The 15,949-nt window shown below is 39.8% G+C and overlaps 1 long non-coding RNA gene across 1 annotated transcript in view; it reads right to left on the bottom strand.

Annotated features, from left to right (window-relative positions):
- The window catches only part of LOC110286196 (uncharacterized), a 72,361-nt gene extending 56,794 nt beyond the window's left edge, over positions 1–15,567 (bottom strand). The window contains exons 1-3 of the long non-coding RNA XR_003835720.2: positions 15,416–15,567; positions 13,265–13,364; positions 10,734–10,823 (exon numbers count right to left, since the gene is read on the bottom strand). This is a non-coding gene — a long non-coding RNA (uncharacterized LOC110286196). The remainder of the gene's footprint in view (positions 1–10,733; positions 10,824–13,264; positions 13,365–15,415) is intronic.
- Between the last annotated feature and the right edge of the window lie 382 nt (positions 15,568–15,949).

The raw sequence follows: 15,949 nt of genomic DNA, 5'->3' as shown, positions 1-15,949 counted from the left end.
AGAAAATATACAAAAAGAGTGGAGGATTTGCCAAAGATCCCACAGCAGATGAATAAAAAGCCCAGGACTTGAATCTGAATACTCAAAATTTATTAGACATCCATATACCCTGCCTTGTTTCCCACTAGCATCTCACAAAATTTAAATAAATTAAAGAAATTAATTGGTATACTAATACTTTCTGATTTGATACTGACAATATATTTTCTTGAAATCCCAAAATGACCTTAATTTCCAAGTGATATATGGTTCACTGAAATCTGAAAGACTAAGCTAGGATTAGGAATCAGCCAGTCATTTGACCTACATAGAAGTGTATATCAAAAATAGAAGCCAAAAATTCCTTCCAATCTTCAGTTTAACACAATGCATTACTCACATGTGTAGCAATGCTACTGTAAACAACCCTCTGTCTACCAGTCTAAAAGTATAGTGTATACATCTATGTACAATATCATACTTTGCTACATCACCTTGCTTCATATAAGGTAGCTAATGTTTACAAAAATGACTAAAGTCACCTAATAACATATTTCTCGGAAATTACTTCATAAATCAACAAATATATGGGTGTATATCATCTTGAAGCAGCAGCAGCCCCTTTCAGGTAAAAAGGCTTATGGGAAGCAGAGTCAAAAACTCAAACACAGAACCTCCACCAATTCTGAACATTTCTTATCCTGGACAACTCTTGCCCAGTCTCAAATAAAATACTGAAATGCTTAACAGCCAGGTGTTGTACTATGTGTTCCAGAAACTGAGACAGAAGGATCTCCAGTTTGAGCCCAGCCAGAACTGCACAGCAAGATCCCATCTCAAGACAGAAAGTAATAATAATTGCTCCTCAACAATGAAGTGGTTCAAATTTAAGTGATCTGAAGGGCATATGCTTGGCTTTGCACGCATGCAAATCATGCACATTGCCTATTAGTGGTACTTATTCTCAGGAGCAAATTCAGATCCCAAAAGGGAGGGTTTGTAATGACAGTCATGCCTCATTTTACTACTAAGGAGAATAAATGCATGTGATAAGAAATCTATCAGCTGGCAAGTGCCTTCATTACCAGCTTCTACCTATAAAGGCTTTCTAGACAAATTAAAACTGGGAAACTGAAAATCATGTAAAGAAAATATTTTGAAGAGAAGCATACCGTCTAATTCATCCTATTTTCCTCCTTTAGAAATACTGTAATGAGTCAGCAGGTGCTTAACTACCAAAATTACATTTTATCACGAAGCTAGAAACTGTTTAATATTTAAACAGAAGAGTCAGGGACAGATAAGAACATGCAAATTGCATATATTAGGAAACTGCATATCCCATCTGACAGTTATGCAGAAAAATCCTATGAGGTTGATATGAAACTACAGAAACACTCAAAGACACAAATACCAGGAAAAAAAAAAAACTTTCTGAGGCTACCAGATAATTCTACTTCCTTCCTTCCTGGGCATATGGGAATTCCAGGCTCACACTGTTGTCTGCCAAGAAAAGGAAAGATTTGCAGTAAATCTTCCCTTTTGCCTAGAATGAATGAGGCTTTATGATACACAAGGGCTAAGGTGAGGTACTAGGGAGACAGTTTGCAAAATACTGCTTTGCAAGCATGGGGACATGCATTTAATCCCTAGAAGCCTGTCTTTTTTAAAGGTGTGATAGTATGTGGAAATGGACAGATCCCTGGGGTTCACTGGCTGACCAACTTAGAAAATTCTAGGCCAGTAAGAGACCCTGTCTTCCACAGTTAAACACTGGGTGGAACCATGGGAACCCTGCAGAAGAGAAGGAAGAAGGATTGTAGGAGACAGAGGGGATGAAGACACCACGAGAACACAGTCGACAGAATCATCTAATAGGGCTCAGAGACTGAGGCAGCAAATACACTGTCTATATGGGACTGAACTAGGTCCTCGGCATGTACCTTACAGCTGTGTAGCTTGGTGTTCTTGTGAGAGTAGGAAGTATCTTTGACTCTTTTGTCTGTGCCAGGGACCCTTTTTCTCTCACTTAGTTGCCTCATCCAACCTTAATATGAGGGTTTGTGCCTAGTCTTGTTGTATCTTGTTGGGCCATGTTTTGTGGATTAGCCTCCCTAGGAGGCGAAGAAAGAGTTGATCTAGGGAAGAGGAGAGGTGGGACAAGAGATTGGGAGAAGTGGAAGGAGGGAAAACTGCTAAAAAAAAAAGTCTGAGCTATTAGGCTAGAGATGTTACTATGAGTGTTTCCCCCCCCCCCCCAAGTCAATGATTAATTGAAAGAATCCAATAGTATGTGGGCAGGAGGCTACAAAAAGGTAGCAATGACTCTGCCACGGTGTATAAATGTCATCCAAAGTACAAAAGTGCAAGCCTCACTATATTCACCCAATAGAAGAAAAGGAGGACATTCTATAGGATGACATAATTTGAAACTAGTTTGGTTCCTTTAGGAACAATTGTTAGTGTTAGTGCATCAGAAATAAAATATAACTGATATTTATGATGCTGGCACTGGGATGTGAGACAAGGTTTTTTTTGTTTTTTTGTTTTTTGTTTTTTGTTTTTTTTCATGAGTCCTAGTAATCAACTCAGGTCCTTATGTCAGCACAGCAGTTTACCAACTGAGGTTATCATCGCTATAACCATGTTTGGAATCCCAGTAGTAGTTTTATACTGACATATTAAAAAATACAGCATTAAAACCAACATTTTTAGAAACAGGAGAGACTTTGGAGATCAGATTATAACCATGTGTGAGAAATGGTAATAGCGAAGTCCAGAGCAATAAATGTGATGCTCAGCAGACAAGCCAACTCAATAGCCACAGATACAGCCTCAGAACTAAACCTATTCCCAGAAAACCATCACATGGACAATTACACAGCACCAATGGAGGGGGTGAAACGTACTGCAAGTATTGTTAATCAGGAATAGGAGTTCCAAACATGCAAACCATCCTTAATATTATCTAATGTAGTGTTCAAATTATAGGACAGTTATTAGCATGTACTCCATCTTAAGTGTATATTTTTAAATCTCTATGTAAGAGCCAACAGTATGCTAATCTTCCTCAGTATTAACAAAGGTGCCTTCTGAATCTACTACCTTCATCTAGTAATCTCATTACTATTCTCTTATAGTTACCTTTAAGGAAGACTGTGGTAGATAAGAGACTATTAATGATAAAACTAAATTGCTAATCTCTGATAAAATTTAATCCTGATCCTCTATGAATGGACCAACAAATAGCACTCCATTTTCTCATAGCTATTTACTAGAATTTTGAGATACTGCTGTGGTATAGCTATCTTAGAGGTATAACATGATCACTGCCATCATGCAGGAAGAGACTGTTGTGGTGATCTACAAAATGCCCTGGCCTCTAACTCATGACAATGAAAAAGTAGAACACATCTATGGTTATGACAAATGAGTAACCTGACACTCCACTAAGAATCCATTCAACACTCCCTCCTGCCTACCCCAACTTGTGTCTGATCTTGGGGTATATAAGATTATATATATATGGTAGAAGGTTAACTGACTGTGGGAAAACACTAACAGATGTATGTGTGTGTGTGTGTGTGTGTGTGTGTGTGTTTGATTGGTTACCTATGAAGTAACTGTCCTTTTTATTTTTCAGATGCACAAAACGCATTCTATTGATGCCCTTTCTGTGGTGAAAAAACATTTCCTTACATACCCTCACCTCTAGGAAAAATAAGGCGCAATTACAAAAGAAATTGATATAAAGATGGAAACTATACAGACAATCATCTGTGCAGAATACATATTGCATATGTGTACCTACAGACCACACAAGTAAGTGTCAGTAGGTACATATACATCATATATGCATATCAATAAATATAACTTAAAAAGAGTTCTGATTATATAACATGTTAAAGTGCTCTTTCAGAAAAGTACAGCATAGAACCCACAAATACTATTTTGATTAATACCCTGTTTCCAGTCTATTAAACTACTTTGATTTCACTTGTTACACTTATCAACTAAAACACTGATCTTTCAACTGAATTATTGTGATCCTCTAAATGGACGTGTGGAGACTTATGATTCCATAAATTTTTGTTCTTTGGAAAAAAATGGAATTAAAAGCATAATACATGAAAAAATTATAAAGATTGGAGATGCAGTTCATTTAACATACTGCTTGCCTAATTGGCATGCACAAAGCCCTGGGTTAGATATCCAGAACATATAAACTAACCATAATGATGCCTGTCTATAGTACCAGTACTCAGGAGATTGACCCAGGAAAGATCAGTTCAAAGTCATCCAAAGCTTCATAGCAAAGTCTGAGGGCAGCTGAGAACAGAGATCCTATCTTGAAAGCAAACATTATTTTGTTAATGTAAGTTACAATTCTTTTGTTGGTATTTGTGACAAAGTCTCACTATAACTTAAATTAGACTTATGACTTTCCTGCCTCCACCTCCAGAGTTCCGGGATTACACCACCATACTCTCATGCCATGATTAAAATTCCACATGCATTCACAAGCAACACAGTGTGTGATTTGGGTAGAATTATAGGCTGTGGATTATTTTGGCTCCTGCTATGCCAGTGGTGAGTAGTGGAGTCACTACCTACAGCCGAAAAGCCTAGTAGCCCTCCCTCTATGTGCCTCTCATTCCTTTATGCCTTTTGATGGCATCCATTATCCATCTACATCTCTACAATTGGTAGAAATGGGTGTGGATGAGGTAAATGTTATATGTGGTTTTTGTTTTCATTTTTCTGAGACAGGATTTCTCTATGTAGCCTAGGCTGACCACAAAACCATGATCCTTCCATGTCTACCACCCTATTGTTTGGATTATTGTCTTGTACCACCATGCCCAGTCTTTTATCTGTAATACAGGCCGAATCAACAGCACTCTCAACATGCAAGGTAGTCCTGTACCATTGAGCTATATCCCAGTCCAGTATCTGATTTCTTTAACTACTTCCAATAATTCTACTAAAGTATACAGATAAGTACAGAAGCGAAGTCCTAGAAGAAACTATCCAGGGGTAGTTTACTCTCTGCAAAACTATTATGCACTTCATGTATACTTTAGCATATTATGCTGGTAGATCTATGCAGACTTCCTAGTCCTCAAAAGTATTCTTGAATGGGGATCAGACAAATCAGGAACATATAAACTCATGCTGTCAAGTTTCAGCAGTTTCTACAGACTAGAAAATACACAAAAGTTTAAGGTAAGTAAACTACTAACATCAGCAGATATTTTCATACCAGTAAACCTTTCCCTGACATTCTCCGAGGAGATAACTTTTAAATCAAATTCAAGAAAGCAAATCAATGGCCTATATTAGAGGGCACTCAACCACAGAAAAGTTCTCAGGACTGCCCACTAGCTTCCAGAATGTAGAGGCAAGAAGAGAGCTGGTGCAAAGTTATGCCATACTAAGGAACTCCTTCCCCATACCATGGCATTAATGGTATTCCACTTCATCCTGGGACATCAAGGCCAAAAAGGCACATTTTTGTATATGTTTCACATCAAAAGATGAGAATTTGAAAGTAGGGCCATCTTGAGCTGAATTTAAACCCACGGGTCAGGTCAAAATTGTTCATGATGCTAGTAAAATAGTGAAGTAAAACACCTGGCCCCAGCCTGGTCTAATCTCTTAGTCTTATACCTGATATTGATTGCAGGTTTCTTGCAACATGATTGCATTCCCCTTCATCAGGAGAGTCAATCTATTTTCTCACTTTTATCAGCACTATCTTTGCCTAACAGACTTCATTCAGACAGCAGTAATGTCTTTCAAGTCTAGATTTCATGCCCAAGGAAGTCTTTTATGCCTTGGTATGATCTTTAAACCTTGAGTATGGACAAGCATGGTTATAGACTAGAAAACATGTGGCTGGAACAAGTAGTTGAGGCAAAAAAAAAGAGCCATCTTCCAAATCACTCAAGTCACAGATGAACATCAAAAAATAGGCCCAGCTCCAAAACTCCCAGCCTCTGCAGCCTAATTAAATTGCCCACTCTTAAAATCAGGATCTAATTAAGTGATTCTAAAATTACTAACTAAACTCAGTAGTTTGATGATCTGCTTAAGCAGTAAAATCTAACTCAGATCATAAATTATGGATTCTTCATCAAAATATGAATTAGGCCTTCAATATTTCAAGGACTGACCAGATGGTTACTGGAGATGAAAAATTAACTTGGAATTCCAGTGATTTCTTCTAACCACACAAATAGGTAGCGCTAACAAGATCTATGTCCAAAAAGGCCATATTACAATGGTGTGGCATCACACATCTATAATCATATCACTTAAGAGAGGCAGGAAGATGATGAGTTCAAGGCCAGGATGAGCTACATTCCAGGTAAAACCTTGACTTCAAAAAAAGGTCCCACGTGAGGAGGTTTTCAAAAGCCAAACACAATTTTGACAAGGTACTTTCTAGCATACTTGCCAAACAGACATAATCTGGATTCCTTCTCCAGCAGAAGGAAAGGAAGACAAAGTAGAAGGGAGAGTGAGAACAAAAACAGAGATGCGAAGCAAAGATACAAGAAAGAACTCAAGGAGTGTTCTAGGAATGGCAAACAGATGAAGTGTAGAGAGCAAATGATGGAAGGCAAATTCTGAAGGGTCGTACATCTTGCTGTGGAATTTGAATCCGTCTTGTAGGACTTGAGTGCTACAAATTGTCCTAAGGGAAAAAATGGACTAATTAGATCTGTTTTAAGAAACCTGATAAGAAGTGGAAGATGGGTTAATGGACAGAGTCCAACTCAGGGGCAGGGGGGCAGCTGGAAAGCAGTTACTACACTCGAAAAGGGTCCATAAGCAAGGGCAAGAAGACATCTTTATAAGATGCTTCAGAGGAGTGAAGTTTGAGACTTGACAACCAACTAAGTATGGGCTGGGAGGGTGAGGAAAGTTGTATGGGAAGATAAGGAGCCATGACAAGTCTCTACTTTGGAACCATAGAAGCATGGTAAGTACATTAATTAAGGAAGAACAGAAGAGTAGACTAAAGGGAATCCCTAGGCACATCCCTAGGGACACAGATAAGAGGCCATTAATGAATGATCCACTTCCAGACCCAGAGTAGGGAAACTGATAGAAGGACATCTTTTTTTTTTATGTTGCATGGTCGAATTTTACTGTTTTGTTTTCTTTTAAAGATAGGGTCTCATCCAGGTAGTGGTGGCACATTGCCTTTAATCGCAACACACAGGAGGCAAAAAAGCAGGTGGATCTCTGAGTTCGAGGCCAGCTACAGAGTGAGTTCCAGGATAGCCAGGGCTACACAGAGAAACCATGATTCAAAACAAACAAACAAACAAAAAAACCACAAAATGATAGGGTCTCATTATACAGCTCAGGCTGGCCTCAAACTTCTGAATTGCATGCCTTGACCTCTTTAATGCTAGAATTTGGGGAATTATCTTAAGAACATTGGGGGGGGGCAGTTCAAAATATGAGAGTGAAGGTATGAATGCAGAATATTCAGAGAAAGATAAAGATGCAGAAAACAAAATGCTAAAAGATGACAAAATACTGGGGTGGGAGGGCCAACTAAAATCTCAGGGACTAAAGAAAAGTAACTCTAAACATCAGTGATGGTGATTAGGAACAGAGGGAAACCTTGAGGCATCTACTTTGCTCATTCTCTTCTGTAGCTGTCAGTCTTCCCCTTGGGTTCCTCCCACTTAACCAGGTCCTAAATATATCAATGACATTAATGCAGACTACATGAGTAACAGTGTCTAGGTCCAGGCAAATATCGATCATTTTAAATAGTTTTATTTTGGTTTTGAGATATAGCCTCACACATTAGACCAGACTTGTCTCAAACTTGGGCTAATCCTCCTGTTTCTGCCTCAGAAACACTGGAATTATAAATACACTCAACAGACCAAGAAAGGTGGTGAGGTATATACAAGTTTTAAAAACACCTTTATTCCACCTACTACAAAAATGACTATCAGCTTTGATATTTGTGGCACATACTTGAAATGTGCTTATATAAGTTTAACATTCTAAATCCATAATCTGAATGCTACAAAATCTGAAGAACTTTATTCCTGATCTCACTTTGTGACACAATCAAAACAAAGACAAAGTAAAAACAATATTTAAAATTACAACCAAGCAGTATGGATAATTTATATAAATATAAATGAGACCCATGCTTAAACTTGGGTCCCATTAGATAGGGACAAATATTGTAAAATCTAAAAGATCCAACGTACTTCTGGACTCAAGCATCTCAGATAAAGGTCTACTTAACTCTATAGCTAGCGTAAGAAGACATCTACTGAATAAATTTTCTTCATGTGCCCTTTGCAATTAAAAAAGAACTTAAAAATAAAAAGTCCTGAGTTTTGGGGGTCTATAGCCAGATCCTGATGACACCAGTTAAAAAAAAAAACAACAGAAAACAAACAAGCAAACAAACAAAACCAGACTTAGGGGGTGTGGCCTCTGTGTAGCAGGGGGTAGTAATGGGAACACACTCTGCTGGAACAAGCTTGCCACTTCAAAAGATTGTCACCTGTTAATCCAAGAACTCCACTAGAGGAATCTCAACACTAAACAAAGAATTCCTCTTGATGACCTGCCAGCTGACATCCAGATCTTCCTATCACAGGTGGTCATATCTAATGAGATGCTTTAAAAGCAATACAAGGCCATCATGGTGATGCATGCTGGTAAACCTGGCATTAAGGAAACTAGGGCAGAAGAATTGGCTGAAGTTAGAAGCAAGCCCAGGACTATACTGCCAGTCTTTGTTTCAAGAAATAAAATTTAAAAATAAAAAGAACGCTGAAGTAGGCAAAGATTTTCTAGGTAGAACAAAAAGGCAATAACCATAAAAGAAAAAAAGTAAGTGGACTTTATTAAAAATATCAAAAGACATGTTAAGAATAAAAAGACAAACCACAGGTTGGAAGAAAAAGTTGGTTTTGGTTTTGGTTTTGGTTTTACGTCTAAAACAGGGTCTCACTAGTGGCTCAGGCTGTACTTGAACTAACAATATTCCAGTCAACATCTCCTGAGTGATAGGATTGCAGGTGACTACAACCAAACCCAGAAATGCTAATACATATACACTGACAATGGACTCACATGAAAAATAATATATTTCTAACAATAAAATAAGGGTTTTCAAAAGTGAGTAAATAGTTGGACATGGTGCTTCATGACTTTAATTTTAGCATTTGAGAGTCTAGGGCAAGAAAATTACCAGTTGGACAGTTGGAGGTCAACCTGAGCTATATACCAAGTGCAGGGCCAGCCTGTGCGACTGCCTTAAAAACAAAACAAAACAAAACAAAACAAAACAAAACAAAAAAGGAGCAGAAGATTTGAACAGCACTCAAAAAGGATATAAAAATGTCAATGGTATCTTTACCATTCAGCATGACCATTCAACAAGAATGGATTTTAAACTCACAAGGATCACCTCACAGTAATTAGAATGGGTACTACTCAGTAGAGGGGGGCGGGACAGAAATGAACAAGTTTTGGTCAGGCTGTAGAGAAATCAGAACCTTCATGCTACTGTCAGCAGTGTAAAAATGGGTCTAAAACACAGCACAAACCGTATAGCAGTTCCTTAAAACAATAAAAATAAATTCTTCCAGACACTCTACCTTGTCTCTCTGTCTCTCTGTGTGTGTATGCGTGCATGTATGTGTGTGTATTGAAAGTACTGAAAATAGAGTCTTAAGGAGAATATCTGTACCTTTATGTATACGGCAGCATTATTCACAACGGCCAAAAGATGGCACTAGTCAAGAGTCTGTGGACAAGTAAATGGATATTATTTTACATACACACACAGAATAGAAAAGTTCCAATGTGGGCAGACCTTGAAGCAGCATTCTAACTGAAATAAGATGACAATAACTGAGATCACTTTAGATTCTACTCACGAAGCACCTACAGTGGTAAATTCATAGAAACTAGCATGTTGGTTACTATATTAGCAAGGGGGTATAAGGCATTTTATTTTATCAGAGCTTTGGTTTTCTTGTGAATAGTAGAAATACATATGTAACAATGTGAACAAACCAAATGTTAGTAACTACATACTAGAAAATAGGTTAAATAATAATTTGCATGTATATATATTTTTTAACCACAATTTTAAAGTATGTATTTTTAAACCTACAAAAATATAACTGTGCTCTTATCAAACATAAGTAAAGATCAAATAAAAATTATGTGTGACTACAGCTTCCTGGTTAGAAATTTGAGGATCACTTTAGCTCAAGCATTATAGACCAGCCTTAGCAATAAAGAATACAGAGAGAGCATTTCTCAAAAAAATAAAAAAGTATCACTTAAAATGTAGAGAGGAACTAGAATTTTTTACATGGCACTAGTAGAATTTTAGTTGGTATTACCACTTTGGAAAACTTTTGGCAACATCTACTAAAGATCAATCTATGAGTATCACATTCTATCCTATGTTTATGTCAGGAGAACTGAGTAGAAATGTGCACCAAAGGAAATAAGCAAGAACGTTCAAAGATGCTTCATTCATTTTAGCCAAATCCTGGATACTACCCAAAGATGTAACAAAAAACAAGTAAATTATTACTCAATGTATTCAAGGGATCAACTAATTGCCTGTGAAACAAGACATACACCAGAGAGTTCCTATTGTGTGATATTATTGATATAGATCTTAAAACCAGATCAAAGCAGTAGATTGAGTTTTATTATTGTTTAATGGCAATTTAGTTTACCTTCATGATGGAATCAAGATGAATAGTGAATAGATTGGACATGAACTCTTCTTAAGTGCTGGAAAGGTACTAGGCTTGATCTGTCACAGGCTGAATAGAAACAGGAAACATTAAATGAGCAGTATACTTTAGATTAATTCACTTTGTCCTTTTACTACATGTTTGCTATTCCTCAAAGGTAAATTATTTGTAAAACATCTCAGGTCTTTCAATCAGGAGTCTCTGATCTAAAAGCCAACAAATTATAACCTTAATTTTTTTTAACCTTCTTTAGGTTTGGACCCTATTCTACTAGGACTTCCCAGTTTCCTAATACACCTGTTTCCTGTTCCCTTTCCTAAAAGCACTCTTTATCTATTGGGTCTTTTTAGAATTGCCTGGTTTTCTTTGATCTAGTCTATACTTGGAATGTATACTTCCTATTTGCTTTTCACTGGTGAAATGTCCAATTTAACAATGTTTCCTTTTTCCGGTTTTTTTTTTGGGGGGGGGGGTGGTTTTTTGAGACAGGGCTTCCCTGGTAGCCCTACCTGTCCCGGAACTTGCTCTATAGACCAAGCCTGCCTTTGACTCCCAAGTGCTGGAAGTAAAGGGTGTGCTACCACTCCCTGCCCTGGTGCTTTGTTTAGTTTTGTTTTGTTTTGAGACGGAGTTTCAGTACATAGCACAGATTTCACCTGCTACTGCTTCCTGAGAGTTAGGATTAAAATCATACACCACTATGACAGTCATGGCCTTTTTAATTTTCAAAAACATCACAGAATTTTATTTTAGATTCCCATTAGCTCATGGTCACCTTCCCCCAACTAGAAAAGCATAATGTCAAAAATCACAAGACTGGAGATGGTCAGGGTTAGAACATTTACCTGGTATGAATTCAAGGCCCTGAGTTCCATTCCTAGCAGCACCCCATGCCCAGAAAATATGTATATGTATGTGTGTGTGTACGTGTCTGTGTGTGTGAGAGAGAGACAGACAGAGACAGACAGAGACAGACAGAGACAAAAAGAGTCTATATATTATAAGGTGTTATCAAACTTTGGAGTGGTTCATACCTATGTCAAGTTAGGTCCTGCCACCTACCCTCAAAAAGCCAGTTAAAAGAGCCAAATTAAACGTGGGAAGCAAAAGGGGCAAATGTATCTAATGCAGCCACAATGGGAACAAGGACAAGGAGACTCACTATCCCCCAAGCCAGTCAAGGTCCTAATGCAAAATCAAAGTTTAAATATAGGCCCAAGGATTTACCTATCTAAGCAGTCTTGATCAAGGTATGGTCTCACCTACCAATGACCCATCATGATCTGGACTGAAAGGTGTTCTGAAAAATTGCTATAACTGTGTGAAATCTCTTTCGCAGAGATAATCTATCCCTCTAGCTGATGGCTTTTTCTTCTTCTTCTTCTTGGGGAAATTTCCATTTCTTCAGGGTCTATTCTTTCAATAGTCCCACAATCAGATTGAGACACACATTGTCTCTTTAGAATATCTTGAATTCTGCAGTCAGGTTACAGTGTTCTCACACTCCAGTATTTGATATGGCATCCTTCTCATACCTATACTTTCTACCCGCTATCTACCTATGTGAGAAGAGAAACGTTCATTCTATTTATAAAGGGATATTTTATTGCCTAACTGTAAACAGTCAGTTAGCACATGTAACAACAGCTTTTACTTCGGAAAAGAAAAGAATAATAATAATAAAGGTAATGTCTTCTCCATCTCCCTTGGCTCCTTCCATTAGTAATGATGTGGATATTAAAGAGCTTCATATGCAAAATCTTACACTGTAATAATAATCAGAGACAAATCCTTCTGCTCTTACAATTTTGCAAACTTGATTGCCTTTGCATTGCATATAACATGCCTGTATTTTAGTCAAAGGGATGAATTGCTGGGCTGAAAAAGCAGCCAGATAATAATTGCAAAGCAACGAGAAGGTTCTAAACACAGAGAAGCTAGTGTGAAAAAAACTTCCTGGGCCGAGCTAAGTGGTGGAGTGCTTGCCTAGCACGCACAAAGCCCCAGCATAAACCAGGAGAGGTACACACATATAATGTCAGTACTTGGGAGGCAGAGGTAGAGAATGTGAAGTACAAAGAAGCCTTGTGACGTAGCCATATTCTGATCAATGTGATATAGAATTAACAGCAGTAGTTCTAATATTGGCTCAACATGACAAGTCAGAAATGTAATTAAAAAAAAAAAGAAGTGTGGAGCAGCTGGCAGATAAACGTTTTAAAAAGAAATGATCAGATCACTCTTTAAAATATACCATTTGGATACAATGGAAAAATAACACCTCTTTTAGAATAGTAAACTGGAATAACCTGGCATGCTGCATATTTTTATTTAAATGCACTATCTGAGATAGATAATTAGTCTTACTTTTTCCTCTGAGAGCACCTTGAAATAGGTTTCACTTCAAAAAAGTCTATAGAAATGTCAAAATATTTAGCATAAAAACAAATGGGTTAGCACTATTGAAATGAAATAATTATAAAGCCAGATAGATGAATTGTCCTACATACCTGTGGTTTTTTGGATTCTTGTGTTTGCTTACTCATATACATTCAACTCTTAATTTCCCGAAACCACATCTTTAGAAGCTTTTGGCTTCAACACTGCCACCTGTAGACATAAACGAGAAATAAATCCTGTATTATTCATCAGCAATGCATCTTTCCTGGGCATCTAACAGAGAAAATGGAAGGGAAAGTGAAAAAATATTTGCTCCAAAAGAGCCAAGTGTTCTTTCTCTCCAAGTAACATACCTAAGTCATTTCCTCCCACAATGGTTTGATAAAGAAGTTGCTTAGAAACTGAAATGTTCCTAAGTCCCAGGTCATCAACTAAATGGCCTTCTCCCCAGTTCATTGAGAGAGAGAGAGAGAGAGAGAGAGAGAGAGAGAGAGAGAGAGAGAGCATTCAGGAAGGTTGAGAAGGAAAATGACCAAATATTTGAGACCATCCTGGGCTATCGGGTTCCAGACTAGCCTAGGAATAAAACAAACAAACAAACAAACAAACAAAAAACAAAAACAAAAAAAGAGGGAGAGTAGGGAGATGGGGTTGAAAGGGAGAGATCAAGGGAGGAGAAGAAGAATAAGGGGAGGGGGAGAGAGAGAAAACACATGCCAGCATAACTTAACAGCCATTTCAAGACCTACCTTTTTAAATTACAAAACAATTTGCCCTGTATGATAATCTGGGGATAAAGAATTCCATAAATTAACCAGATAAAAAGAGATAACGGACCCAAGCTAGGGTTATTTCATCAAAAGGTCATAAGATGACTATTTAAAAACTATAATTCCAGTCTGAACAGAGCTTAGTTCAATCTAAATAGATTTTTGGTGGGTTGTCTTCATCATAGTGCTCTGGCCCTTATTTGAATACAAATCCTAAAAGATCTTCTCTACACCCTATTGATTAAAATCCCCTTCTCATAAGCAATCACCAGAATCCAAGCAACCATAAGATAAAAGAAGGATTTGAGTCGGAGAGAAAGATAAAGACAAACCTTGGAATTCTGGAGTTAATTGAAAATAAGAGGAAGCACCTTCCCCAACAGCTGCGTTGCAGAGCTGGACTTCATCTGATCACCACAGTCTTCCCAAGACAAGTGGCCTTAAGCCAAAGACACTAGAAGCACTTCCCGCGCCCACCGCTTGTAGACAGCAGAAGACCCTGCAGAAGCCTGGCTTGCTACCTCGCCAAGCCCATGCTTTTTTACCTACACCAGAGATGCACCCCACTTACCCATAATTTACTTTAAAGCCTGAAAGCTTGTTTTGTTTATAGAAGCTACGCAAATCCTGGAAACTCAAGTCTCCTTGGGACACTCGCCTCCTCCTTTCTAGGACCTGTACGTGTACGTACACACACGCGCGCGCACACACACACACACACACACGCACACACACACGCACACACACACACACACGACCAAAACCTTCTCCCTTTACTTCCCAATCCCGGACGTGCGCTGAGCCATCTCAAAGACCTTTTTGAGTACCTGCCAAGGACCAATACTGTTCCCACATGCCTCCAAGAAGCCCTCGTGCAAAAGTGCACGAGCTCCCAAGGCTTGTGTGCACAGCCAGCCCTCGGAGGGAAGTTCTGCACACCCAAAATCCCAGCCCCCACCCTAGCTCGGACAGCAGGAGGGAGCCCCCGGGTGTGGCATGGCGCTGGCACACAATACTCTAGCAACTCTAGCTTTCCCCGCACTCCCTGGTCAACCATGCCACTAGTTTCTCCTCACCCAGTCCCTCTGGTTCCTGCCGGCCAGGAGCAGGAGCGTCCTCGTGGCTGTTGGATGGGAATCAGGAAGATTGGAAAGACAGGCAACTACCACCCAGATCGCTAGTGGGTCGCAGTCTCCAGAAGCTGCATGGGTGTTCAGTTCCTTACGAAGGAGACGAAGTGAGGACAACCCCAAGAGACCAGAAGGAGCGAATCCTACAGGAGGCAGTCCTCCCGCACCTCTCCTCCACCTAGCCTGAGCGACCGTCCAAGCCTGCACCCTACGGGGCCCAGAACACTCCTCTAGCAATGGGACCTGGCCAGCTCTCATCCCCGTTGGCCATAGCAGCCCTGCTTCCCAGGCCGCGGCAACCCCAGAAGCGGGTAGTGCGCCACTGTTGCTGGGGGAAGTGGGGGGCGGATGGTGGACCTACCTGAACGTGGAGTGCACCCTCCGCGCCCTGTCTCCAGAAGCTGGAGAAGGCAATGTTGAATTGGTTGCGGTACCCCACACGTGGCCTCACTTCCTTACAGAAGTGGACAGAGCTTCCCTAGAGCTAGAGGACTGACTGGTCCTTCACCTAGCTCTTGCTCACAGGTTCTGTTACTGGGTCCGCACTCGCCCAACCCGAGCCTTCATCCCCGCCCCTTTCCCGCCACCCGCGCAGCACTGTTCTGCGCTCCGCCCCCGCCCGCCCGCCCATCGCTGCGGGGACTGGCTCTGAGCTGCCTACCCTGAGCCTGGCGGTGCAGTTCCGGGGTTCCAGGTCCAGGAAGACTCCGGGGCGGCCCTGGGATAGCCCGGACTCCTGCCCTCCTAACCCTCCAGTACCCATCCGGCCTCCTAGGCCTTGGGCACTGCATGCTCTGCCCTGTTCTTCCGCAGTCTTTTCACTCCAAGCCAGGCACCTTCCACCACCAGTTGGGTTACTGCCTCATGCTTTTGTGGGAAGCTGGGCCTGAGTAGG

This window comes from Mus caroli, unplaced genomic scaffold (assembly GCF_978045245.1).
Source record: "Mus caroli unplaced genomic scaffold, Mus_caroli_1 scaffold_5, whole genome shotgun sequence".
Taxonomy (NCBI): domain Eukaryota; kingdom Metazoa; phylum Chordata; class Mammalia; order Rodentia; family Muridae; genus Mus; species Mus caroli.
Note: the sequence above shows the minus strand (reverse complement) of the source record. Positions and strands in the feature narration are given on the sequence as shown.